The sequence below is a fragment of the Panthera pardus genome, unplaced genomic scaffold (genome assembly GCF_024362965.1).
Source record: "Panthera pardus isolate Hobbes unplaced genomic scaffold, ASM2436296v1 HiC_scaffold_27, whole genome shotgun sequence".
In the NCBI taxonomy this organism is placed as follows: domain Eukaryota; kingdom Metazoa; phylum Chordata; class Mammalia; order Carnivora; family Felidae; genus Panthera; species Panthera pardus.
In genome coordinates this window covers 4615781-4641847 of record NW_026526843.1, presented here as the reverse complement: position 1 = coordinate 4641847, position 26067 = coordinate 4615781, and the positions used below count along the sequence as shown (strand labels likewise).

Below are 26067 nucleotides of genomic sequence, written 5' to 3'. Positions count from 1 at the left end.
CCAGATTATTACAGACTCATCTTGTTCTTTTCCTGCCCCAGCCTGAAAAGCAGCCATTTCTTCAAGGAGTTTGGGTTCCTCTGAGTATTTAGAAGCCAAGATCTGACACTAGGTGTGCCCACTGTTTCTTGGGTGTCATTGCTTCTAAGCCCCCTCTGCCAATGCAGCTAGAAAGTAGACACACATATTCACTCATATACACCTATATCTATTCACATATCTCTATACAAAAATCCATTAGGTTGCACTGATACCTCCAAACCCAATCCAACGCTACAAGGTTTATTCTATTTTTTCTATTTCCCAAATCTGTAACTCCCTTCTCTGACAATGCAAACCTGGCTGGCTTTATCCACCATATATCGATGTATTTGGTCAGTCCTAGAATACACAGAAAGTAATTCAGTTATGTCTAACCCATGCCTCTGAGAAAAAGCAGTTTACAAACCAGAGTTCAATATTTTTTTAGAGTTCTTGTCTTTAGCCCGAGGTCATATTGTCCAAATACACTGTTGGAAAGTCATCAGAGGGCAGAAGGAGGGGCAGTGGCCCTGCAGCTCAGCTTCGTGAAGTTTCTCTGCACTAAGCGGCCTGCTCTTACCCTCCCCACCGCCAAGATGCCCCGGAAGAAGGTCAATGCAGTCGAAGGGGCCGTGAAGGGAGAGCCCAAGGGATCTGCGAGGTTGTCCGTGAAACCTGCTCCTTCAAAGGTAGAAACGAAGCCCAAAAAGTTAGCAGGAAAGGCTAAATCCTCTGGCAAAACAAGTGCAAACAGAAGGGAAAAGGCGAACAAAGGGCAAACAGGCCAAAGTGACTAACCAGGAAAGGAAACATTGACCTGCAGAAAACGGAGAACTGAAAATACGTAGAATACAGCCTCTAATGAAGCAGGAGAGAAGCAGCTAAGTCTGATTAGGATGTGTACCATGTCTTAGTGGTCCCTGTATCCTTGTAACAGGCATAGGAGTGTCATCAACTACTTCATAAATGCATGCTTTCTAATAGCTCTAGAAACATTTTTAAGCAGAGAATGAGCTTTACCTCATTTGTTAAGTGTAAATGCTTTCATTCAATAGGTGAAATCATTTGTGGTTCGGGGTTTTTGTTTTGTTTTTATATCCTGTAATACAAAGCATGTGAAATGGCAATTTGGAGTCATGGTCATGCCTTTACTGTGCCTTCAACATTTGAAGTGACTTCTTTTCCATGTTGGGTTTTAGTAGAATTATTTCTTAAAGTAAACCACTCCCACCTTGGCTTTGCCTGTCAGAATTGTGTGCACTTTGTGCTGTATTTAGTTGTGGTAGTCTCATTTGCCTAATAATTTTGTTTTATGCTGTAAAAGATTGAAAACTCATGCATGCAGTACCTATGATATTAAACTCTGAATGAGGGCAACTTACAATTTGGAAGCTTATCAATCATTTGAGGGTATTGATACTTCATATCCTCTTAAGGAAAACTGCCTCTAAATGTTAAGCTGCAAGGTCCCTGAAAAACTGTTTAGAGGGAACTCATAACTACATGGCTTTTTAGATTTTCAGTACATACATTAAAATTTAAACTAATTGTTCATAATATCTGTGTACTAATCTTCAAACAACCAATAAAATCCCAAGTGTGAAAGAAAAGAGTTATTTGAATTAGTTTTCTCTTTCTGCTCTTCAGAGCAGTTCTGTTCTGCATTTAAAACTGAAGTGCAGGGGCGCCTGGGTGGCTCAGTCTGTTGAACGTCAGACTTAGGCTCAGGTCCTGATCTCATGGTTTGTGAGTTCGAGCCCTGCGTCGGGCTCTGTGCTGATGGCTCAGAGCCTGGAGCCTGCTTCGGATTCTGTGTCTCCCTCTCTCTCTGCCCCTCCCCCACTCGCACTCGGTCTCTCTCTGTCTCAAAAATAAAATAAACATTAAAAAAAAAACTGAAGTGCAGTTCATGGGTTGTTTATTGTTGTTCCATTTTAGTATTTTCCCCAATCCTTATTGGCTTTATTGATTGTCTTTTTTTGAACACGTGAAACATTAACATGGCTCCAAGAGTTAGAAATGTTCAAAGAGGAATTCTCAGAGAAGTATCTCGCTCACTTCATTGCTGTCCATCTTTTCTACCAGGTTCCCACCCACACCTTGTAGGAAACAGATCTCATTAGTACCTAGCTTATGTTTCCTGTGGGTTTTTTTCGCACAAATGAGCAGATGCATGCACATGTTCCTATTTCCCCTTTTTTTCTTAAACAAAATGAGGCATACTGCACATGCTGTTTTCCACTTTGCTTTTCTTCACCTGACACTGTATCCTGGAAATCACCCCACCTCAGTTCATACACATCTCTCCCATTTAAAAAAATTTTTTATTTTACAAAGCTGCATAGTACTCCACTATATGGATGTACCATAGTTTATTCAAACACTACAATATTTTGGAATTACAAACAATGCCCTGATGAAGAACCTTGTGCATATCTATTTTTGCACTGGTGGGGGTGAACCTTCACCATACAGTAGGATTGCTAGGTCAAAAAGCAAATGCATGTGCGATTTTGTTAAGTACTGACAAATTCCCTGTCATTGAGAGTTGCACCAGTTTGCATTCTGGCCTGCAATGCATGAGAGTGCCTGCTTACTCATAGCTTCACTAGCAGAGTCACTCATTAATTAAGTTTTTTATTTTAATTCCAGTACTAACATACAGTGTTATATTAGTTTCAGATGTACAACATAGTCATTCAACAATTCCATACATCACCCAGTGCTCATCACGGTAGGTGTACTCTCTAATCCCTCCACCTCCTCCCCTCTCATGACCATCTATTTGTTCTCTATAGTTAAGATTTGGTTTGTTTCTTTCACTCTCTCTCTTTTTTCCATTTGCTTATTTATCTTATTTCTTAAACTCCACATATGAGTGAAACAATATGGTATCTGTCTTTCTCTGACTTATTTTGCTTAGCATTATACTCTCTAGATCCATCCATGTTATTGAAAATGGCAAGATTTCATTCTTTTTATGGATGAATACTATTCCATTCTTTATATACCACAGCTTCTTTATCCAGTCATCTTTCTTTTAAATTTTTTAATGTTTGCCTTTGAGAGAGAAAGAGAGCATGAGCAGGGGAGGGGCAGAGAGAGAGGGAGACACAGAATCCAAAGCAGGCTCCAGGCTCTGAGCTGTCAGCACAAGAGCCCGACACAGGGCTTAAATTCACGAACCGTGAGATCATGACCTGAGCCGAAGTCGGACGATTAACCGACTGAGCCACCTGGGTCCCCTATCCCACCTCTTCTTTTTCCATTCATCTATGGATGGACACTTGGGCTGCTTCCATAATTGACTATTGTAAATAATGCTGCAATATACATAGGGGTGCATGTATACCTTTGAGTTAGAATTTTTGTGTTTGGTGGGTAAATACCCAGTAGTGCAATTACTGGATCGTACGGTAGTTCCATTTTTAACTTTTTGAGGAAACTCCATACTGTTTCCCACAGTGGCTGCACCAGTTTGCATTCTCAATAGAGCATGAGGGTTTCCTGTCTCTACGCCCTCTTGCAAACACATAGACTTAATGCAGTCTCCATCAAAATACCAACAGCATTTTTCACAGAACTAGAACAAACAATCCTAAAATTTGTATGGCCACAGCAATCTTGAGAAAGAAAAACAAAACTGGAGGTATCACAATTCCAGACTTCAAGTTATATTGCAAAGCTGCAGTAATCAAAACAGTATGGTACTGGCACAAAAGTAAACACACAGCTCAACGGGACAGGACAGAAAACCCAGAAACAAGCCCACAATTACATAGTCAATTAACTTTTGACAAAATAGGAAAGAGACAGTCTCTTCAACAAATGGTATTGGGAAAACCGCACAGCTACACGCAAAAGGATGAAACTGGACCAAGTTCTTACACTCTACACAAAAATAAACTCAAAATGGATTAAATACCTAAATATGAGACCCGAAACCACAAAAATCCTAGATGAGAACACAGTCAGTAAGGTCTCTGACATCAGCTGTAGCAACATATTTCTAGATAGGTCTCCTGAACAAGGGAAATAAAAGCAAAATAAACTACTGGGACTACATCCAAACAAAAAGCTTCTGCGCAGTGAAGGAAACAATCAACTAAACTAAAAGGCAATCTATGGAGTGGGAGAAGATATTTGTAAATGACATATCTAATAAAGGGTTAGTATCCCAAATACATAAAGGTCTTATACAACTGAACACCCAAAAAACATAATCCAATTTAAAAATGGGCAGAAGACATGAACATTTCTCCAAAGAAGACATCCAGATGGCCAGCAGACACATGAAAAAATGATCAACATCACTCATCAGGGAAATGCAAATAAAAACCACAATGAGGTATCACCTAACAACTGTCAGAATAGTTAAAATCAACAACACAAAAAGCAGAGTCTTTTTTTAATACCTTTTAGTTTTTGACACTCTGGCATGTGAGAAACGGTATCCCAGCGTACTTTTACTTTACATTACTCTCATCATGAAGGAAATTGAGTATCTCTTCATGCATTTAAGGTCCATTTAAAAACGTTTTTTGTAGGGAATTTTCCTTGTGTGTCATTCGCCCATTTTTCTCTCAGGTATTTTGGCCTTTCCCCTCAATTTTTAAGATTTTTTTTTTATATTTTAGGAATGGCAGCTTTTTATGTACGATATGTGTAAATATCTCCCAGTTTCCCTTAATTATTTTTTTATCTTATTTGTGGTGGGGGTGGGTTATGTACATAAATTGTTTTTTAATGTAGTCAAACTTATCAATCTTTTCTTTTATTGCCTCTGCATTTTAAGCCAATTAGCAAGACTTTCCCTACACTCAGCTTAAAGAGGAATTCACCCACATTTGCTTCCCTGATCTATATAGTTTATTCTTACACATAGTAAAAAAAATATATGAATCTAGTTTTATCTTCTTCCAGATGGCTGACTTGCTTTGTCAGAATCATTTATTAAAATTTCTTTCTTTTTTTAAAAGATTTTTATTTATTTGTTTTTGAGGAGAGAGAGAGAGAGAGAGAGAGAGAGAGAGAGAGAGAGAGAGAGAGAAAGAGAGAGAGAAAGCACAAGCAGGGGAGGGGCAGAGAGCAATGGAGACAGAGAATCCCAAGCAGGCTCTGAACTGGCAGTGCAGAGCTCCATATCATGAACCATGAGATCATGGCCTGAGTCAAGATCAAGAGTTGGAGGCTCAACTGACTGAGCCACCCACACACCCCTCTCTTGATAAGAGCTCTCTTTAACTTCATTTCCTTGATGAGAATACAGAGGCTTAGAAATGTTGAGCAACTTACTCAGTGTTATACAGCTAATAAATGGAGTCAGAGATGGCCCTCTCTGAAGTGGTGACTAAGACCTATGAACAGGGAGGGCTATTGCTACAGGCATACTCAGGGGAAGAATAGCCCATCCAGGGGTAACAGCAAGTGCTAAGACCCTGAGGCAAGGGCAAAGTTGGCCCATAGAGAAGGATAGTGTGTCTGGAAAACAGTGAGTATGGGGAGAGTGTATGAGATGATGGCAAGGCAGGCAAGTTATGCATAATGTAAAGCCTTTGTGAGGATTTTGATTGTATTATGTCATGGGAAATTTCTGGAAAGTTCTAAGGACTTAGGTAGTAAGTTCTAATTTATGTTTTTAAATAATCAATGTTGGCAGCTGTCTGGAGGATGGATTAAGAACAGGGAGCCCAGGGGCACCTGGGTGGCTCAGTCGGTTTAGTGTCTGACACTTGATTTTGGCTCAGGTTATGATCCAAGGGTTGTGGGATCAAGCCCTGCATCAGGATCCATGCGGAGCATGGAGCCTGCTTAATATTCTCTCTCTCTCTCTCTCTCTCTCTCTCTCTCTCTCTCTCTCTCTCCATCTGTCCCTCTCCCTCCCCCCCCCTCTAAAAAAAAGAGGAGCCCAAATATGAGCCAGTTGTGGAAATCCAGAACTGGATTTTCCATTTGCATCAGCATAATGGCAGTGAAGGTGGAGATAGACAGACAGATTCATTGATCATTGAATGTAGCAAAATCTGAAGTGACATAGAGCTGCTTTGCCTTGGCCAATAGTGCATCATACCTCAGCATTTCTTCTAGCTGCAGTGGAATTGAATTGAGCTCTAGAGTGATAGACAAACTGAAGACACCGGATGTGAAAGAATTTTACTATTATCTGCAAATATGAAATGGAAAACTCACACAATCATGTTCATCTTTGACACTGCGTGGTTTATGAAAACAAAAACTGCTTGGTTTTCACTCAAGCAATACGAATATTAGTTTACAGAATATAAGACATGTGAGACTGTGTAAGCCCCATGACCCAACCAACAGCAAGTATCTCTGGTAATGACACCAAAAGACACCTTTGAGGAGAGGATACAGCTTGGAGGACCTTTTCATGATACTCACTCCAGAAGATAAAGACTTGCCCACAGACATTCCATACTTCTTTATTTGTTCTTCTAGATGGAAAATTCATGAATATATCTCTTCAGTATTGATTCCTCTGAGGTCTAAACTCATACACCTATTTTCTTGGTGTCTTCATTTATATACCAAGCAGGCAGTTCATAACTACCATGAACAAACTTATGTTATGCCTCGCTCCACATTTTGCTTCCCTCAATCTTTTTCTCACTTAATCATACCTCCACCCATCCACCCATCAGCTAAAGCCAGAAACGTGGGTACCATATTTGATTATTCTTTCTTTCTGCACCCACCTCGATTCTATCCTTTGGCAAGTCATCATGTCTCTACTTTCAAAGTAGAAGTTGAACCTTTCACTTTTCTCTGCTACCACTGCTACAAGCCTAGGCAATTCCATACTCATCTTTTGCCTGGGCTTCTATAAAAGTCTCTTAAGTAGCTTGCTTATATCCTTGTAAGTATCCTTATATCCTTATACCCTTACTTACAGCTTACATATCTCTCCATGATCAGTTCTGCATGCTGACATCAGACATAAGACATCAGTCTTAAAATACATGTAAGACTTGGGCACTTACCTACTTAAAACCCTTCAATAGTTCCCCATTACCCTTAGAAAAAGGTTTTTCTTGCCTCAGCACTATTGCCATTTCAGGCCAAAAATTCTTTGCAGCGGGGGGACTGTCTTGTGCATGGTCAGGGGTTTAGCAGCATTCCTGACCTCTACTCACTAGAGTCTAGGAGCAGCCCCCCCCCCCCCCCAGTTGTGACAACCCAGAATTATTCCAGACATTGCCAAATAGCCGCTGGGATGGACGGGTGTACAAAATCACTCCTAGTTCATAACCACCACCTCAGAGTAAACCCCAATTCCTTATAATGGCCTGTAAGACTTTACACGAGCTGAACGTGGCTCACCTCTCTGATTTCAGTGTGTATCATACTTCCTTATGCTCACGATATTCGAGCCACAATAACCATTTGTTGTTGTTGTCCGTGGGATGTGCTCTAGCTACAGGGCTTTTGCCTCCACATACGCTAATCCTTCTTTTTGAAATGCTTTCCCTAAATGTGTCCCTGTCTTGCACCACATTTGCTTATTTCACATTCACTCATGCATCAGATTTTGATGTAATGAAGTATTTCTGGATCCCCTAGACCAGTCAAGTTCCTCGTACATACAATCTCAGGTCACTGGCACACATTCCTCTCAGAACCTCTACCAGCTTGTGTCCCATGAGGGTAGGGGCCATGGCAGTTTGGGGCCACAACTGCATCTCTGGTGCTGAGTCTAGTGTTGACTGCTTGGGATTCCCCCCCACCCCAGTTTTGCTGAGATATAACTGACATACAGCACTGTATAAGTTTAGGGATGAGCACTGGGTGCTGTATGGAAACCAATTTGACAGTAAATTATATTTAATAAAAACAAACAAACAAACAAATAAATAAGTTTAGGGTGTACACCGTAATGATTTGACTTCCATGTATCATTAAATGTTTACTGCAGTAAGCTTAGTTAATATCCATTATCTTACATAAATACAAAAAAAGCAAAAGGAAAATATATATATACATATATATGTGTATATATATATGTACATATATGTATATATATATTTTGTGATGAGTGATGAGAACTCCCAGGATTTACTCTTTTAACAACTTTCATATCTATCATACAGCAGCGGTAACTATACTCATCATGATGTACATCACAACTCTCCTAGGACTTATTTATCTTATAACTATAAGTTTGAGACTTTTGATCACCTTTCTCCAGTTCCCTGTCACTACCCCTTGCCTCTGGTAACCACAAATCTTTTGTATTTGTCTTTCTTTGTCTCACTTATTTCACTTAGCATAATGCTCTCGAGGTCCATCCATGTGTTGCAAGTAGACTGCCTGCGTTCTTGACCCAGATCTGTCACTTGTAAGTGATGTGACCTTGGATATGTCACTTGATGTACTTCAGATTTACTTTCCTCCACTGTAAAAGCGAGGACTTCCTTATTAATTACTTCATTGGATTGTTGTGAAGATTAAATACAAACCCTTGGCAGCATGCCTAACATAATAATAATTCAATAAATGCTACTATGATCACTATTACTAATCACTATCATTATCTTTGCATCAAGAATACATGACCATAGGTAGCAACTCATCTATAGCTTTCCAAATAATTATTTCCCCTTTGGTCCAAGAGGACTAGCCCTTTTCTCTTCAAAATATATGAATAGATTGTTCCATTCTCTGATTTGATTTTTTTTAACTTTAAAAAGTAATTTGAATATTTTACTGCTGAGAACAAAATAATAATAGTCAATTCAGTATTGTCCTCGCTTGGTTAAAAACTTGGTTTCTTAAGTTTGACTTCTCCTGGAACCTAATGTCTCCTCTTAGTCTTATACACCCATTCTTTTTCTTCAGCACCATCATTAGGACACCAGAAATTAGGTAATGCTCTATCATTTCCTATTAGGGAACATTCCCAGATTCATTTCCAAGGCCAGCATTACCTTAGTACCAAAGTCAGATAATGCCATTACAGGAAAAGAAAACTACAGACCAAACTAAAAACTTTCTGCATGACAAAGGAAACAATCAGCAAGATGAAGGACAATCTCTGGAATGGGAGAAAATATTTGCAAACCATAGATCTGATGAGGGGTTAAAATTCAAAATATATAAAGAACTCCTACAACTCAATAACAACAACAACAACAACAACAACAACAACAACCAAATAACTGATTAAAAAATGGGCAGAGGACTTGAATAGACATTTTTCCAAAGAAGACATACAAGTGACCAACAGGTACATGAAAAGATGCTCAACATCACTAATTATTAGGGAAATGAAAACCAAAGCCACAGTGAGATGTAACCTCTCACCTGTCAGAATGGTTATCATCAAAAAGACATGACAAGTGTTGGTGAGGATGTGAAGAAAGGGAACCCTTGTGCCCTATTGGTGGACATGTAAAATGGTACAGCCACTATGGAAAACAGTATAGAGGTTCCTCAAATAGTTAAAAATGGAATTACCATATGATCCAGCAATTTCACTTCTGGGTATGTATCCAAAGGAAATGAAAACAGGATATTGAACACATAGCCATACTCCCATATTTATTGCAGCATTATTTATAATAACCAAATATGGCAACAACCTAAGGGTCCACCAATGGAAGAACAGATATATATATATATATATATAGTGATATATACTGACACACACACACAATGGAATATTATTGAGTCATGAGAAAGAAGGAAATCCTGACATGTGCAACAACATGGATGGACCCTGAGGGCATTATACTAGCTGAAACAATTCAGACAAAGAAATACAAATACTGTATGGTATCACGTGAACGTGGCATCTCCAAAAGCCAAACTCGTAGAAACAGAGAGTAGAATGGTAGTTACCAAGGGCTGGAGGGTGAGGGAAATAAGAGGTTGGTCGAACAGTACAAACTTCCAGTTAGAAAATGATTAAGTTCCGGGGCGCCTGGGTGGCTCAGTCGGTTGAGCATCTGACTTCGGCTCAGGTCATGGATCTCGCATCTTGTGACTTCGGGCCCCGCATCTGGCTCTGTGCTGACAGCTCAGAGCCTGCAGCCTGCTCCGGATTCTGTGTCTCCCTCTCTCTCTCTGCCCCTAACCCACTCGCATTCTGTCTCTGTCTCTTTCAAAAATAAATAAACAGTAAAAACAATGATTAAGTTCTGGGAAATCTAATGTACAGCATTGTGTTTACAGTTAATAATACTGTATTATATACTTGATCATTGCTAAGAGAGTAGATCTTAAATGTTCTCACCACAAAGGTGAAACGGCAATTATATGATATGATAGAGGTATGAGCCAACTATAGTGGTAATCATATTGCAATATATAAATGTATCAAATCAATATGTTGTACACCTCAAACTTACACAATGTTATATGTCAATTATACCTTAATAGAGCTGGGAAAAAAAATAATTGCCTTGATACTGTGTAACCAAAATTTACAAATCTAAAATAGATGGTTGAAGTAAATGTAAGATTCCTATTTCTAATTTTGTGTTAATCAGAAAAACTTTATTATTTCCACTTGTTGGTTTTATAATAAATATTACAACTTATTAAAAAACCTTATGCTAAAAAAGTTTCCTATTTTTTAGTAATTGTCATTTATTATTATTATTATTATTTTAAGCTTACAAATAAGAGCTTATGTAGGAGACAAAATAAGCACCCCACCTGTCCCCCAAATATCTCTACATCCTAATCCTTAGAACCGGTGAATATACTGCCTCACATGGCAACAAATTTTGAAGATGTGATTAAGTTAAGGATCTTCAGATTGGAAAGTTATTCTGAATTATCTGGGTAGGCTCAACCACAGGGGTCCTTATAGGAGGAAAGGCAACATGAATATAGATGGAGAGAGAGAGAGAGACAAAATACTCTGTTGGCTTTAAAGATGAAGGAAGGGACCAAGAGGCAAGGAATTCAGGTGGCCTCCAGAAGCTAGAAAATGCAGGAAAGCGATTCTCCCCTACAGGTTCCAGAAGGAACCAGTCCTGTTGACATATTGATTTTAACACAACAAGATGCCTTCCATACTTCTGACACCCAGAACCATAAGGGAATAGATTTGTATTGTCTTAAGCCACTAAATTTCTGGTAATTTATTGGAGGCAACAGATTGACTTCAACAACTCCATGGATTAGCTGTACATCATAACAATCAAAGGATTAGATTTTGTCTTTCTAGGTTAAAATATCAATGTGCTTGAAATTTGGAGATTGTACATTCTAATTAATAGAATTTTCAGTTTATTTTATTTTGTTTAGTTATGAAAAAATCTTAAAACACAGAAAGTAAAGAAAATAATATACCCACCTATGTACCTACTATTGAGACCATACAAGAATTAACATTTTGCCATACTTGCTTCAGACTCTCTTCCTTTTTTTTTTTTTTTTAATTTTTTTAGCGTTTATTTATTTTTGAGACAGAGAGAGACAGAGCATGAACGGGGGAGGGTCAGAGAGAAGGAGACACAGAATCCGAAACAGGCTCCAGGCTCTGAGCTGTCAGCACAGAGCCCCACGTGGGGCTTGAACTCACGGACCACGAGATCATGACCTGAGCTGAAGTCGGTCGCTTAACCGACTGAGCCACCCAGGCGCCCTCTCTTCCTTTTTAAGAAATAAAATATTACTGATAAATGAAAGTTACACTCCCCAACTTCCCCCCTCCCTTCTTCTCTTGAGCTTGATGTATGTAATATTCTATGTATGTATATTACTACACTGTTACTACACATGTATAGATTCATAAACACTTCATTTCTATGGTCAAGCATACGTGCCCAGATACGTGCTGCCCATTTCCACTTGGATGCTCAATTGCCACTCAAAACACACATGCTGAAAACACAACATAGCCTCTCTCCTTCGAATTGTGCCCCTCTCATAAGCCTTCCGTTTCTGTTATGGCTCCACCACACTGTCAGTTACAGACACACAAAGCCATTCTCTGCTTTGCCCTTCCTGACCACTCAGCCACCAGGCCATGTTGATTTCAATTCGTCCATTAAATTAATGGACATCGTTTATTTTCCTTACCACCAGTACAACTTGAATTCAAATCTTTGTCGTCATATGCCAGAATTAGTCAAATGGTCTCCTAATTACTTTCTTGCCTGTAAGTTCTCCCATGTCCTCGTCCTTACTACACAAAGTTACCAGATTTTCTTTTATGCTCCTTTGACCATGTCACTTCACCGCTCACAAAGCTTCAAGGACTTTCTGTTGGACAAAGTACACACCCTTTCCGATGCAGTTATGTCCCTGTACTTTCTGACCCCAACCTACAACACTTTGTGCACACATGTACTAGAGCCCTAAATACATCGTTGTGTACTTATCCACTAATGTGCTTGTCACTCACACTGAACTATAAGTTCCCAGAGGCCAGAAACTGCAGTATTCACCCTTGTTGTTCTAGGCCTAGCCCGTATTGGATGTTCAATACACAGAAGCGGACTTGAATAAAATTGTTGTGATGTGGGATCATAGAAGTCGCATGACAGTGGGGTGGGTAGTGAGGGGTTCAGTACGGTGCTTGTCCTTTGTATGAAGGAGCCGCCCCCCACTTTCTCACTTCCCCCCCTCTCTTGCTTTCTCAAATCAAAAACAAACTTTTGAGACACTGCTCTGTAGTTTTCTCTTCTCATGATGTCTTTGTCTTTGTTTTTCAGGGTAACACTAGCTTCGTGAAATGACTTGAGAAACATACACTCTTCTATGATATTTTGAAAATGTTCGTGAGGTATCACTGTTAGTTCTTATTTAAATACTTGGGAGATTTTACCAGTGAAGCTGTTTGGGACTGGGCTTGTCTTTGTGGTAGTTTTTAAACTATTTACCTGATATCAATTCGGATTTTCTACTTCTTCTTGAGTCAATTTGTATAGAGGGTGTTCTTGAGGAATTTCTCTATTTTATCTACGTTACTTAAGTCGTTGGTCTATAATTGTCTATAGTATCCTTGCATAATCCTTTTTCTTTCTATAACGTTGGTAGAAATATCCCTCTTTTAATCCTGAGCTTAATAACTAGACTTCTCTTTTTTTCTTGGTCAGTCCACATAACAGTTTGCCGGTTTTCTTTGTCATTGAGCAAACCAATTTTTGGTTGTATTAATTTTCTCAATTCTTTTCCTATTCTCCCTTCATTAGTGTCTGCTCTAATTTTTAATATCCCATTTCTTTTGCATGCTTTGTGTTTAGCTTGCTCTTCTTTTTCTGGTTTCTTAAGTTGGAAGTTCAGGTTATTTGTTTTAGTTCTTTCCTGATGTTTAATATAGATGTTTATGACTATAAATTTCCCTCTAACTCAGCTTTTGCTGCATTCCGTAAGTTGTTGTTTGTTGTTTACATTCATCTCAAACCACTTTCACCTGTGATTTCTTCTTCGACCCCTTGTTTATTCAGCGAGCATTATTTCATCCATACATACATTTGTGGTTTTCCCAAATGTTACTCTATTATTGGTTTCTACTTTTATTCATTGTGGTTGGAGAATGTATACTGTATGATCTCAGTCTTTTTTAATTTATTGAGACTTGGTTTATAGTCTAGCATTTGGTCTATCCTAGAGAATGCTCCCTGTGTTCTTGAGAAGAATGTATATTCTGCTGTAATTGGGTGGCATATTGTATAGATTTCTGTTTCCTCTCCGTTATTGTCATATCCATGATTGCAAGTGGGGCATTGAAGGCGCCAAATACTAGTGAACTATTTCTTCCTTCAATTCTGTCAGTTTTGCTTTATGTATCTTAGACCTCTGTTTTTAGGTGCCTGTATTTTTATAATTATTATATCTTATCGAGGGATTAACCCATATATCCTTATGACACATCCCTCTTTTTCTCCAGTAACAATTTTTGAATTAAAGTCCATTTTTGTCTGATATTAGGATAGCCATTCTAGCCCTCTTTTTGTTGCCACTTGCATACTATACCTTTTTACAGAACTCTGGAAATTAACACAGGCTTTTAGCATTCCGGAATTCTGAAAAAGGTAATTCGTAAAGTTTTTGCTAGTTTTTTCATTGCCTTTAGGAAAAACATTTCAGAGGTTCCCACTGTCATTTTTGCTGATGTCATTTCTTGATACGTTCTGTTAGGGCATTTAAATCTTTCCCTAAGTATCAAGTTTTGAGTGAATTTTGTTATTAATTTCTGACATTATTGCATTATGATCTGAACACCTACTCCATATGGATAACTTTATTCTGTTAATTGATGGAAATTGTTCTTTTAACTTGGCATTTTAGAATTAGAAGAAACCATATTTAACTGAAGTTTAAATAGAAGCCCCCTTTTCATTTCTTGCTGAAAATATTTCTTATGCGTATGAAGCCACAACTTTCATGGGCCACTCAGGACATAGACACTAATGAATGCAACGGAATATTTCTTGTTTTAATGTTTGTTTATTTTTTGTTTCCTAGTTTGTTTGTATCTTTTGAGAGAGAGAGAGAGAGAGAGAGAGAGAGGGCAAGCAGGGGAGGAGCAGAGAGAGACGGAGAGAGAACCGCAAGCACGCTGCACGCTGTCAGCACACAGCCTGATGCGGGGCTCCATCTCCCAAACGGTGAGATCATGACCTGAGCCAACACCGAGAGTCAGATGGGTCACCCAGGTGCCCCGCAATACAGTATTTCTATGCTAGCTGAGGATTTTGCAATGTTCAAGGGTCGTCATGCAGATGTATGCTCTGGTGTCAAAATGATCTGGATCCAAATACAGTCCTAATACTACTAACTATGTGACCTGGGACAAGTTACTTAACATCACCAATCCTCAGTTTCCTCATCTGTAAAATTAAAACACATGACATCTTTCATAAGGTTATTGTAAGAATTTTAAAAATGAGAGATGCTCGGAATGGCCGGAAGAGTATGTGTGAAGAAATAAGTGTAACATGTTAGCTGGGGCCAGGTCACAGAGAGGAGCACATGGAGTGTTTTGTAAACCTTTAATGAGTTCCCTGTTTCCTTATATAGCTGTCATAGGAAAATTGTAGGAAACTGCGCTCAATGTAAAGCTGAGACACCCTCCCTCCCTTCCAGAAGATTTGGTAGTATTTAGTAGTAAACTGGCAACATTCTAGTACCTTGAGAGTTCTAATTGTTCGAGTTCCAGTTAACTGAGTTCTTACCTGCCATCAATAACTGAATGCTCAGTTTGACTGGAGAAATACCCTCATGATCTTTTGAGTACATAATTTGGAAAGGAAAAGAGAAATATTAAGACTAATTACTCACTCAAAGGTCAGTGATAAATCCTGTATTTAACTTTATTTTGAGGGTCTTGAGTGGCATCAAGTATTATATTTCTGAAAAAGAAACTCATCTGGGAAAATTTGGTTCAAGTGAAGTGAAATTAAGCTTCTCCATTCATTCAGTTAGCTTCCTTTGATTAAATATGTTTTGTGTTGAAATTCCAGTATAAGAAGAATAAGAATAAGAATAAATCTTAAGTCAATTGGGGAGTAATTAGGCACCATTAGCAGTTACTGAGAATTCCTCTTTCATTGTATTTAAATGCAGTCATGTCTTCAGAGGGTTTAACCTTTTTCAAATAGCATTATTTGGCATTAAGAAAGAAAAAGTGAATCATTAGTAAAATTCAAGCCACCCTATTCTACTTTGAAATCTGCATTCACCTTTCTACTCTTTGAATCCATCTAAGCTCAACTGTTCATCCCTTTCATTTCCATCTTCTTCATGTTTGCCTCATAGATAAAAGACAGAAATACAATAGCACTAATTTTATGTAGTGTGCAGATATGCAAATACTTATGCCCACTTTTATACATACATACACATCTTACTCTTGAATGTCCACTTTGGGTATATGGATACCCATATCCATATGGTATATATATGGATATAAAATGTATCCATATGTCTCATCTATTTATCATAATAGTCCTTTGACGTTAGTGGTTTTATCCCCATTTGTATGTTTAGAAATGGGAAAGTCTAGATTTTATATCCACTTTAAACTAAGTTTTCTTACCGTTCCTCGCTATTTAAATAGTATTCCATATTTTTTTAAACAGAAATAAGTGTTGTCCCTTTGGGGGCCACGCAATTATTCCAGTGGGATTCAGGGACTTCGACATTTCGGCCCTCCTCTTTGGGAACCGTCTTCGGAACCCATTCCTATGACTCTCAGTGGTGTGAAAGTTTGGTCTTTGGAGAGTGGCTCGAATTTTTGGAAAAGACACATAACCTCCAAGAGCCAAGTCTGATGAGCAATGGGGGGTGGATCAAACTGGGTTTTTGTTCAATGACTAGGTGTGGATCTGAAGGAATGAGTGTGCTTTTCTTGTATGACTCAGATACTGGCTTTAAAGGCATTTAAAGGAGGAATTCCAAAAGGTAAAGTACTGGCATTGGAGAGGCTACCTTTTAAAGATAAAAGTCACTTGGATATTGTAGATGCTGAGAGTTTTGTTGACACAAAGTAGTCTGAATGCTTTTTAGGCAGGCGGTGGTTATTACAGGGTAGAGCACCAGTCTGTTCCCTGAAGATTTAAGTAGCATTTTACTTTCATTGACCACATCTTCCACACAACCAAGCCTTCAACCACTCAGCAAGAGTCCCTTATTGTGAAAACTCCAGGCCCCACCTATTCAAATAAGACTTAGCTTGTCAGTTCCCTTAGTGGGCATTCCTTTAGGGTCAAAATGAAAAACGAATTGAATGTCCCCACTGATGTGGAAAAGCATCTTAAGGAAGGACAAGGACCTCCACTGATTGAATTGAGGAATCTTAAAAGTTAGGTGACTGGGGTGCCTGGGTGGCTCAGTTGGTTGGGGGTCAGACTCTTGATTTCAGCTCAAGTCATGATCCCAGCGTTGCGGGATGGAGCCCCATGTTAGGCTCACTCTGAGCGTGCAGCCTGTTTAAGATTCTCTGTCTCTGTCTCTGTCTCTCCCTCTGCCCCTGTCCTTCACTCGTGCTCACTTGCTCGCTCGCTCTCTCTCTCTTTCTCTCTCAAAAAAATTATTTTAAATTAGGTGATTTACTTTAACTCTTCCAAATATAAAGAACCTGGTCGCATGCAGGTTGTATACTGTGCTGACAGGCATGGTGACTCAGTTCAGGGCCAAGAAACAAATGTAACGGGCAACATTCAACACCCTTTTAATTCTGGGTGGCACAGTGTTAAAAAGGACTTTAAGCAAGGATCCAGTAACAGAAGCATGCTGAAAAATACATAATGGGACTCAGGAGAAATCATGGTCAGGAATATTAAGGAGTAGTCATGGTTCTCTGGTGTCTTTCTTCTTTGCTGCTGAAATGCAGCCAACTCTTGGTGGCAGGGCATACCCCACTTGCACACAGCCCACTGCACAGAGGAGTGGGACAAGGAGAAGGAGAGAAACTGTCAATGTCTTCCCAGAGGATCATCAGATTTCCATACTCTTATGAAGAAACCCTGATGCGTCTTCTTATGATGCTTTTTCTGGAAGGAGAAAGCATCTGGAAATTGACTTTTGTTAGGGTTCTTGGAAGCTACAAAGCCAAGGCTGCCAGCTTTGGGTCTTTCCATTGCATTATTATAACGATACAGTCAGGAGATCAGTCTTCGGACCCCTATGCAGTAAAGGAGCACACAAGTACACCTTTAACAATGTCCACTTGTGGGGCGCCTGGGTGGCTCAGTGGGTGGAGCGTCCAACCCTTGATTTTGACTCAGGTCATGATCCCAGGGTTGTGGGATCAAGCCCCATGGTGGGGTCCATGCTGGGCGTGGAGTCTACTTGGGATTCCCCTCCCCCAGCTCTCTCGCTCTCGCTTGCTCTCCCCCACTGGTGCATTCACTCTCTGTAAGAAAAACAATACTAATAAAAGAGAATGTCCACTTGTGATTAGTTTGCTGCTATGGCATATGTTTCCTTAAAAGACAAAGAGCCCTACAGAAGGATGGTAGCGGCCAGAAAGGGCCACCCTTAATGTGTGCTTTGACTTTTCACTTTTACAGTCAAGGCTGGACTGCTCTTCTGCTTTTGGGCTTTGATCTAAGCCTTAGTCATTCATTACACATCGTTAGGAACCATCGATTTAAATTCCACTGCCTTTCTTCATACTGTTCTCCTTTGCCTGCCTTTCTAGGTTCACGAAAGGAATCCTTTGATAGAAACAGTATTAAGAGAAACCAACAGTCCGTCTCTATTTCCATATTTTCCTCTTTCTCCACCCCTTCTCTCTGTGTCTCATTCTCACTCACTGTTTCTCTCCTCTTAATAAAATAACCTGCATTAGGAAGCCTTCTATTTGTACCTGAGTGTTTGGCCCTTTAAACTTTCACATAATTCCAGAAGTACATAAGAAAAACAACTTTGATAATGAACTACTTAAGTATACTTTATTTTTAAAATTGCTTTCTCCTCTGACCTTACGTAAAATGTAAAGGTTTTAACGGTATTACAGTCACACTCCCACTTAATTGTCACCAGGACAACCAGAACCTTCAAGCAATCGGCAGAAGTTGAAGGCGCGGGTGGAATCTGGGGAAGCCTGCACCGCCCAGGAGGCCTGCACTCCAAAGCTGGCTACCCATCTACCTACACAGCGGGAAAGAGATCTTTGCTGCTGAGAACTATTTCACATATGCTAACTGCAGCCATCAGCGGTATTTGGAAGTGACAGGGTGTGCAGGTGGCACATCCTTGGCTTTCCTGCATCTGGGGCAAAGGCTGCAGGCTGCAGGCTGCAGTTTAGCTTCAAAGAGCTGCATTTACCAAGGAAATACTGCATTGTACAGGAGCTGTCATCAAGAAGGTAGTAAGGTGTGGGGAGGTTTTGTTTGTTTGTTGCTGTTGTTTAGAATGAACAGCGGCACAGGCTGGTGGAGAACTGCCAATGTCAGAGTTTTCTCTCTTTGCCTCAGAAAGGAGAAAAGCAGATCTTAGCCCGCGGGAGAAAGGAGACAAAGATGGGGAAATTTTGGCGGAAGGCAGCATATGAAATATGAGAGATTTCATGCACTCATCTATAATTTCCTATGTTCTTCTGAATCATTCTGTTATCTATTCTTGAATCTATGCAAAATGCAGTTGTAATTGGGGTGAGGAGGTGTTGATTCGGCCTATAGCGGGGAGCTCTCAAAAGATATCTAGTCTAACCCCTTTCACCATTTTTTATTCTTTCATTTGTTCTTTCCTTCATTCATTTATTCATCAGACATTGTTGAATGCCCACTACATTCAAGGTGCTAGTGATACAAACATAAGTCAGGCGTAGTCTCTGTCCTGAAAGAGTTCACACCCTAGTGGGGGAGACAGAGATGGAACAGTGCATTCGCAGACAGAGCGGAAAGTAAAGGGACTGAGCCGGGCCCCAACGTACAGTGGGAGCAGGAAAAGGGAGGATGAGCACTTTTGCCAAAGTAAGTTTACATAATAATAACCAAAGAGCAGGTAACAGCATTACTGTTGAAACAAATAAGGACTGGAGAGAAGTCAGCTGCCTATGGCCTGTGTGGAGGCAGACTTCGACACTGTCTGGCCATTGTCATAAAGGAATTTGGAGTCACAACTCAGCACATTACAACAGGTTGGCCTTGCCCCTGTAAATACTCAAACATACCTGAACCATTTGCTCAAAGTACTCCACAGGAACAAAATCACACTCTCCTGTGGAACACGGGATGCTAGAGAGAATGATCACAGACAGATTCAGTGTTCCCTCCCCTCTCCCCAGGCTTATTCTGCTCCACCAGAGTCACCCGAGATAGCCTGGATTTTTGAGGCTTCACGAGCCTCTTGCTAAGTGAGCTATCACCAGGACTGACGGTCTGGGTTTGTAAAGGACTGGATTTGTAAACATCCGTAACTGAGGGCTTAGATCAGTTAGAGCACTTGTCATTCTCATCGAGGAGTAAACACGAATCCTCTCTGCTGGGGCAGCATCAGCAAGGAACAACTGTTATCACATAAAGGGAAAAAAAAAATCTCCCCTTCTCCTCCGTTAATCTGAATGCCTCATTCCCCAACCATGCTACCTTCTGGAAATGTTATTGGGGTTACTCACATGACCAAGTTGAAAGGGCTCCTTAAGCCTCCGTCAGAGGGTTTTATTTCACAAGGCTTGAATATTAAGAAAAACGACGACGACAACAACAACAACGTCAGACCCAATCTGGTCATCTGTTTTTATCATTATTTGTTAAGAATGAAGACAAGGTAGGGGCGCCTGGGTGGCTCAGTCGGTTAAGCGTCCGACTATTTATTTTTTAAATTATTTAGAGTGCATATGAGCCAAGGAGAGAGGCGGGGGGGGGGGGGAGAGGGAGAGAGAGAGGGAGAGAAAGAGAGAGATTGAATCTTAAGCAGACTCCATGCTCAGTGTGGAGCCCAACATGGGGCTTGATCCCACAACACTGGGATTAGGACCTGAGTCAAAATCAAGAATCAGACACTCAAGTGACTGAGCCACCCAGGAACCCCTAAACAAGCTTATTTAAAATGCAAATTTGTTAATAAAGGAAAGAAGCAGTTACGTGTTTATCTCCCATAATTACTGAAATAGAATAGACTAATTTTTCCCAATAAAAATGGTTAGATTCAAAAGCATGTGGAAATTAAGCAACCCACTTTTGAACAACAAAAAGGTCAAAGAAGAAATCAAAAAGGAAATTAAAGAAACATCATGAGACAAATGAAAATGTAAACACAATATACCCAAACTTCTGGAATGCGGCAAAAGCAGCTCCAAGAGGGAAGTTAATATCGATAAACACCTATATTAAGAAAGAAGAAAGATCTCAAATAGGCAACCTAACTTCACATTCCAGGGAACTAGAAAAAGAACAAATTGAGCCCAACGTTAGCATTAGGAAGGAAATAATAATTTTAGAGGAGAAATAAATGAAGTGGAAATTAGAAAAATGGGGCGCCTGGGTGGCTCAGTCTGTGAAGCCTCTGACTTTGGCTCAGGTCATGATCTCACAGCTTGTGAGTTCGAGCCCCGCGTTGGGCTCTGTGCTGACAGCTCAGAGCCCGGAGCCTGCTTCCGATTGTGTGTCTCCCTCTCTCTCTGACCCTCCCCAGCTCGCACTCTGTCTCTGTCTCTCAAAAATAATAAACATGAAGAAAATAAGGTAAAATAAGTTACTTAAAAAAATAAAAATGATAGAAAAGATCAGTGAAACTAAGTTATTTTTTTCAAAAGATAAGCAAAATTGTCAAATTTTTAGCCAAACTAAGAATAAAAGAGAGAAGACTCAAATAAAATTATAAATGCAAGAAGAGACACAGAAATACAAAGGATCATAACAGACTACTAAGAACAATTACATGCCGATGAAATGAACAATCTAGAAGAAATGGAAACATTTCTAGAAACATACAACTTACCAAGACTAAACCAGAAGAAAGAAAATCTGAACACACCAATAACATAAAAAGTACAAAGACTGAATCAGTAATCAAAAACCTTCCAACAAAGAAAATCCCAGGACCAGATGGCTTCGCTGGTGAATTCTACCAAACACTTAAAGAAAAATTAATACCAATGCTTCCCCGACTTTTCCCAAAAAATAAAGAGGAGGGAACAACACTTCCAAACTGATTTTACGAGGCCATCATTACCCTGATACCAAAGCTAGATAACATACTACAAGAATATGAAATTTCAGACCAATATCCTTAATAAACATAGATGGAAAAATCCTCAACAGAATACAAGCAAGCCAAATTCAACAATATATTAAAAGGACTATACATTATGATCAAGTTGGATTTATTAGGATGCTTCAAATCCAGAAATCAATCAGTGTGATACACTGCATTACCAGAATAAAGGATAAAAATCATATGATTATTTCAAAAGATGCAGAAAAAGCATTTGACAAAACTCAACACCCTTTCATGATTAAAAAAACCTCTCAACAATGAGAGTTAACTCTCAGCTCTCTAGCATCAATCTCAATGGTGAAAAGGTAAAAGCTTTTTTCCCCTAAGATCAGGAACAACATAAGGATGCTCGCTCTCAACATCATATTAGAAGTCCTAGCCAGAGCCATTAGGGGGAAAAAAAAGAAATAAAAGGCATCTGAATTGGAAAGGAAGAAGTAAAATGGTCTCTGTTTGTAGATACGATTTTATATTTAGAAAACCATCAAGACTCCACCAAAAAACTATTAGAACTAATTAATGAATTCAGTAAAATTGCAGGATACAAAGTCAATGCACAAAAATCAGTTGAATTTCTATATACTCACTAACAATAAAGTACCTAAAAAATAAGGAAAACAATACCATTTGCAATAGCACCAAAACAATAAAATATTTAAGAATAAATTTAACCAAGGAGGTAAAAGAACTGTACACTTAAAATGATAAAACATTGTTGAAAGAAACTAAAATAGACATAATAAATGGAAAGATATCCCCAGCTCAAGGAATGGATGAATTAATATTGTTAAAATGTCCATACTACCCAAAGCATTCTATAGATTCAATGCAATCCTTATCAAGATTCCAATGGCATTTTTCACAGAAATAGAAAAAATAATCCTAAAATTTGTACAGAGGCACAAAAGTTCCTCAGTAGCCCAAGCAATCTTGAGCAAGAGGAACAAAGCCAGAGGCATCACATTTCTTGGTTTTAAATTATGTTTCAAAGCTACAGCAATCAAAACAATATGGCACTAGCATTAAAAACAGACACACGGACTAGTAGAACAGAATAGAGAGCCCAGAAGTAAACCCCACATATATGGTTAACTAATTTTCAACAAGTAGCCAAGAGTCCACAATGGGGAAAGGATAGTTTCTTCAATAAATGTTTGCTGGGAAAACTAGATATCCACATGCAAAAGAATAAAATTGGTCCCTTATCTAATACCATACACTAAAAGCAACTCAAAATGAATTAAAGATTTCAACTGAAGACCTGAAACTGTAAAATCCCCAGAAGCAAACAAAAGGAGAAAGTTCCTTGGCATTGGTCTTGGTGATGATTTTTGGATATGACACCAAAAGTAAAAAAGCAAATATAAACAACTGGGATTGCATCAAATTAAAAAGCTTCTGCACAGCAAAAGAAACAATCAATAAAATGAAAGGCAATATATGGAATGGGAGAAAATATTTGCAAACCATATATCTGATAAGAAGTTAATACCGAAAGTACACGAGCAATTCATACAACTCAACATCAAACAAACAAACAAATAAACCAACTGAAAAATGGTCAAAACCTGAATAGACATTTTTCTAAAGAAGGCAATACAGATAGCCAACAGAAATATGAAAAGGTACTCGAAATTACCAATCATCAGGGTAATGAAAGTCAAAACTTCCACCTTTTGGGGTGTGCTATTATTAAAAACAATAACAAAAGATAGCAAGTGTTGATGAGGATGTGGATAAAAGGGAATCCTTGTACACTGTTGGTGGGAATGTAAATTGGTACAGACATCATGGAAAGCAGCATGGAGCTTCCTCAAAAAATTAAAAATAGAACTACCATATGATCTAACAATCTCATTTCTGGGTATAGATCCAAAGGAAAAAAAAAAACTAGCATCTCAAAGAAATACATGCACCCCCATGTTCAGTGCAGCATTATTCACAATAGCCAAGACGTGGAAACAATCTAAATGTCCATCTATGGATGAATGGGTAAAGAAAATGCGGTGTATACATTCAATGGAATATTATTCGGTCTTTAAAAAGATGGTAATACTGTCAACTGCAACACGATGAATGAACCTGGAGGCATCATGCTTAAGTAAAATAAGCCAGGCACAGAAAGACAAACAGTATGTGATACCACCTGTATGAGGAATTGAAAATAGTCAAACTCATTGAAGCAAAGAGTAGAATGGTGGTTTTTAAGAGGAAATAGGGGGAGAAAGAAATGGGGAGGTGATGGTTAAAGCGTACAAAGTTTCAGTTTTGCAAGATTAATAAGTTTTGGAGATCCACTATACAGTGTAGTGCCTGTATACTTAAAATCTGCTAAGTTGTGTACATTAAATATGTACAGCTTTTTAGGTCAGTCATAACTCAGTAATTTTAAGAGAACAAACAAACTTATATTGCTTTCATGATAATAAAAGGTAAAATTAAAAAAAGCTGATTAAGAAAAAATGACCATTTCCACTTTTCTGTGAAATCATTATCTATTGTCCTTGATCCTGACTTATCTCTAACTCTGTCCTTCTCCCTAACAATGAAAATGTATCATCAACTGACTTTTTGAAAGAACATGGTAACTGCCGTGTAATTACAGACTATGTCTGAGGAGCAAAGTGGACTTCACGTCCCAACACTTCTGCTCTCTTTTTGGCTAATTTCAGTTGTGTGAAGGAGGAAGACTGGTGGATCCAATTGCCAAGGCCGACAGAGTGCAGACGTGCAGTGCCAGCTTCATGCCGTAACTGGTGATCACACCTCGGTAGAACCTTGCAACACTTCTTGTCATCCCAGCTGGGCCTCCCCTGAGCAGAGACAGCAATTACGGGTAGTGGTTTTCAGATGTAAACAAATGTTCATGGGGGACTGACTTATAATCAGCCAAGTCATTTCATTTATGGCTTGCATCAAATTCGAATGAAGGTCTCTGGTCAGGGAAACTGAGCATATTTATTCATTTACTGTCTCAGCAAGTGTTTTTAGAACCCAGGTACATTTCCCTTTCCCTTCAGAGATATGACTGTACAGCATATTTAAGGCTCAGAAAGCACTTTAGAAATAGATTGTATCTTAAAAATAACTCCACATCTCCTGCTATACTTAGCTCAAGTGCACCAGTGTGCATTTGGCCATTTTCCATGGCTATTATTTCTTGTGACTCAGTGCCATATGCCTGGAAAGGGATAACATAGAAAATTATATTTTTACGGGAACTTTGGTGCTGCCATGTCACTTCTCTGTCTCTCTGGCTGTATCTCTTATTAACTATGCTTCGGCAAACGCTTTCAAACGACGACAGCCTAGAGAATCATCTAAAAAAAAAATCTAGAGAAAAGACATGCTAAAGCCTTATATAGAATGTTAAAAAACCACAATATCATTTCTTTCAGCCACTGATTAGTGAGAAACCAAAACTGTGAAAACGAACAGACAGATGTGGAAAAAGTGCTCTACATGTGGAACCATTATGACCTGTGGTATGCTTGTCCCACTCAAAAGTTTTAAGACCACCAGTCCATTTAAGAGATGTGGGCAGTTGGGGGCGCCTGGGTGACTCAGTTGGTTGAGCATCCGACTCTTAATTTCAGCTCAGGTCATGATCTCATGATCTCATGGCGCATCAGGCTCTGTGCTGATGGTGTGGAGCCTGCTTGGGATTCTCTCTCTCTCTCTCTCTCTCTCTCTTTCTCTCTCTCTCTCTCTCTCTCTCTCTCTCTGACCTTCCCCTGTTCATGCTTGTGTGCATGCTCGCTCGTGCTCTCTCTCTCTCAAAATAAATAAACATTTTAAAAAGGAGCTGTGGGCAGGATTTCAATTCAAAACACAGAGAATTGCTAGGCACTTTGGAGGATGAAAATAAGTGAAGTCCTTAAGAAGAGGTGTATAAGCTATTTTTGTGCAAAAAGTAATGTGCAGGAACGCAATGCAAAACATCAGGTAAGCAGTCTGTGACTGGGTATTAGGCTTTGAATTAAAGTAGGCAGTGAGCATGGGGCGCCTGGGTGGCTCAGTTGGTTAAACATCTGACTTCAGCTCAGGTCATGATCTCACAGTTGGTTGGTTCAAGCCCTGCACTGGGCTCTGTGCCGACAGCTCAGAGCCTGGAGCCTGCTTCAAATTCTGTGTCTCCCAATCTCTCTCTGCCCCTCCCCTGTTTGCAGTCTCTCAAAAATTAAACATAAACATTTTTTTTTTAAAGTAGGCAGCGGGCAGAGAAAGTTTCCTGGGGGTCTGAAGACCTCCACCAGTCCTTGAAGAGAAGGAAAATTGGGGCTCCCCCATGGATGAGTTAGGAATTGTGCTAAGACTGAAGGATTTGGCCTTAGCCTCAAAGTCTGCCTCTTTCCAGCCACATAACCTTGGGCAAGTCTATTATGTTTACCTCACAAACAC

The 26067-nt window shown here is 39.3% G+C and overlaps 1 pseudogene; it reads left to right on the top strand.

Moving 5' to 3' along the window:
• The first annotated feature begins 617 nt into the window (after positions 1 to 617).
• Positions 618 to 18626, top strand: LOC109253701 (non-histone chromosomal protein HMG-14-like; annotated as a pseudogene).
• The last annotated feature ends 7441 nt before the right edge of the window (positions 18627 to 26067 follow it).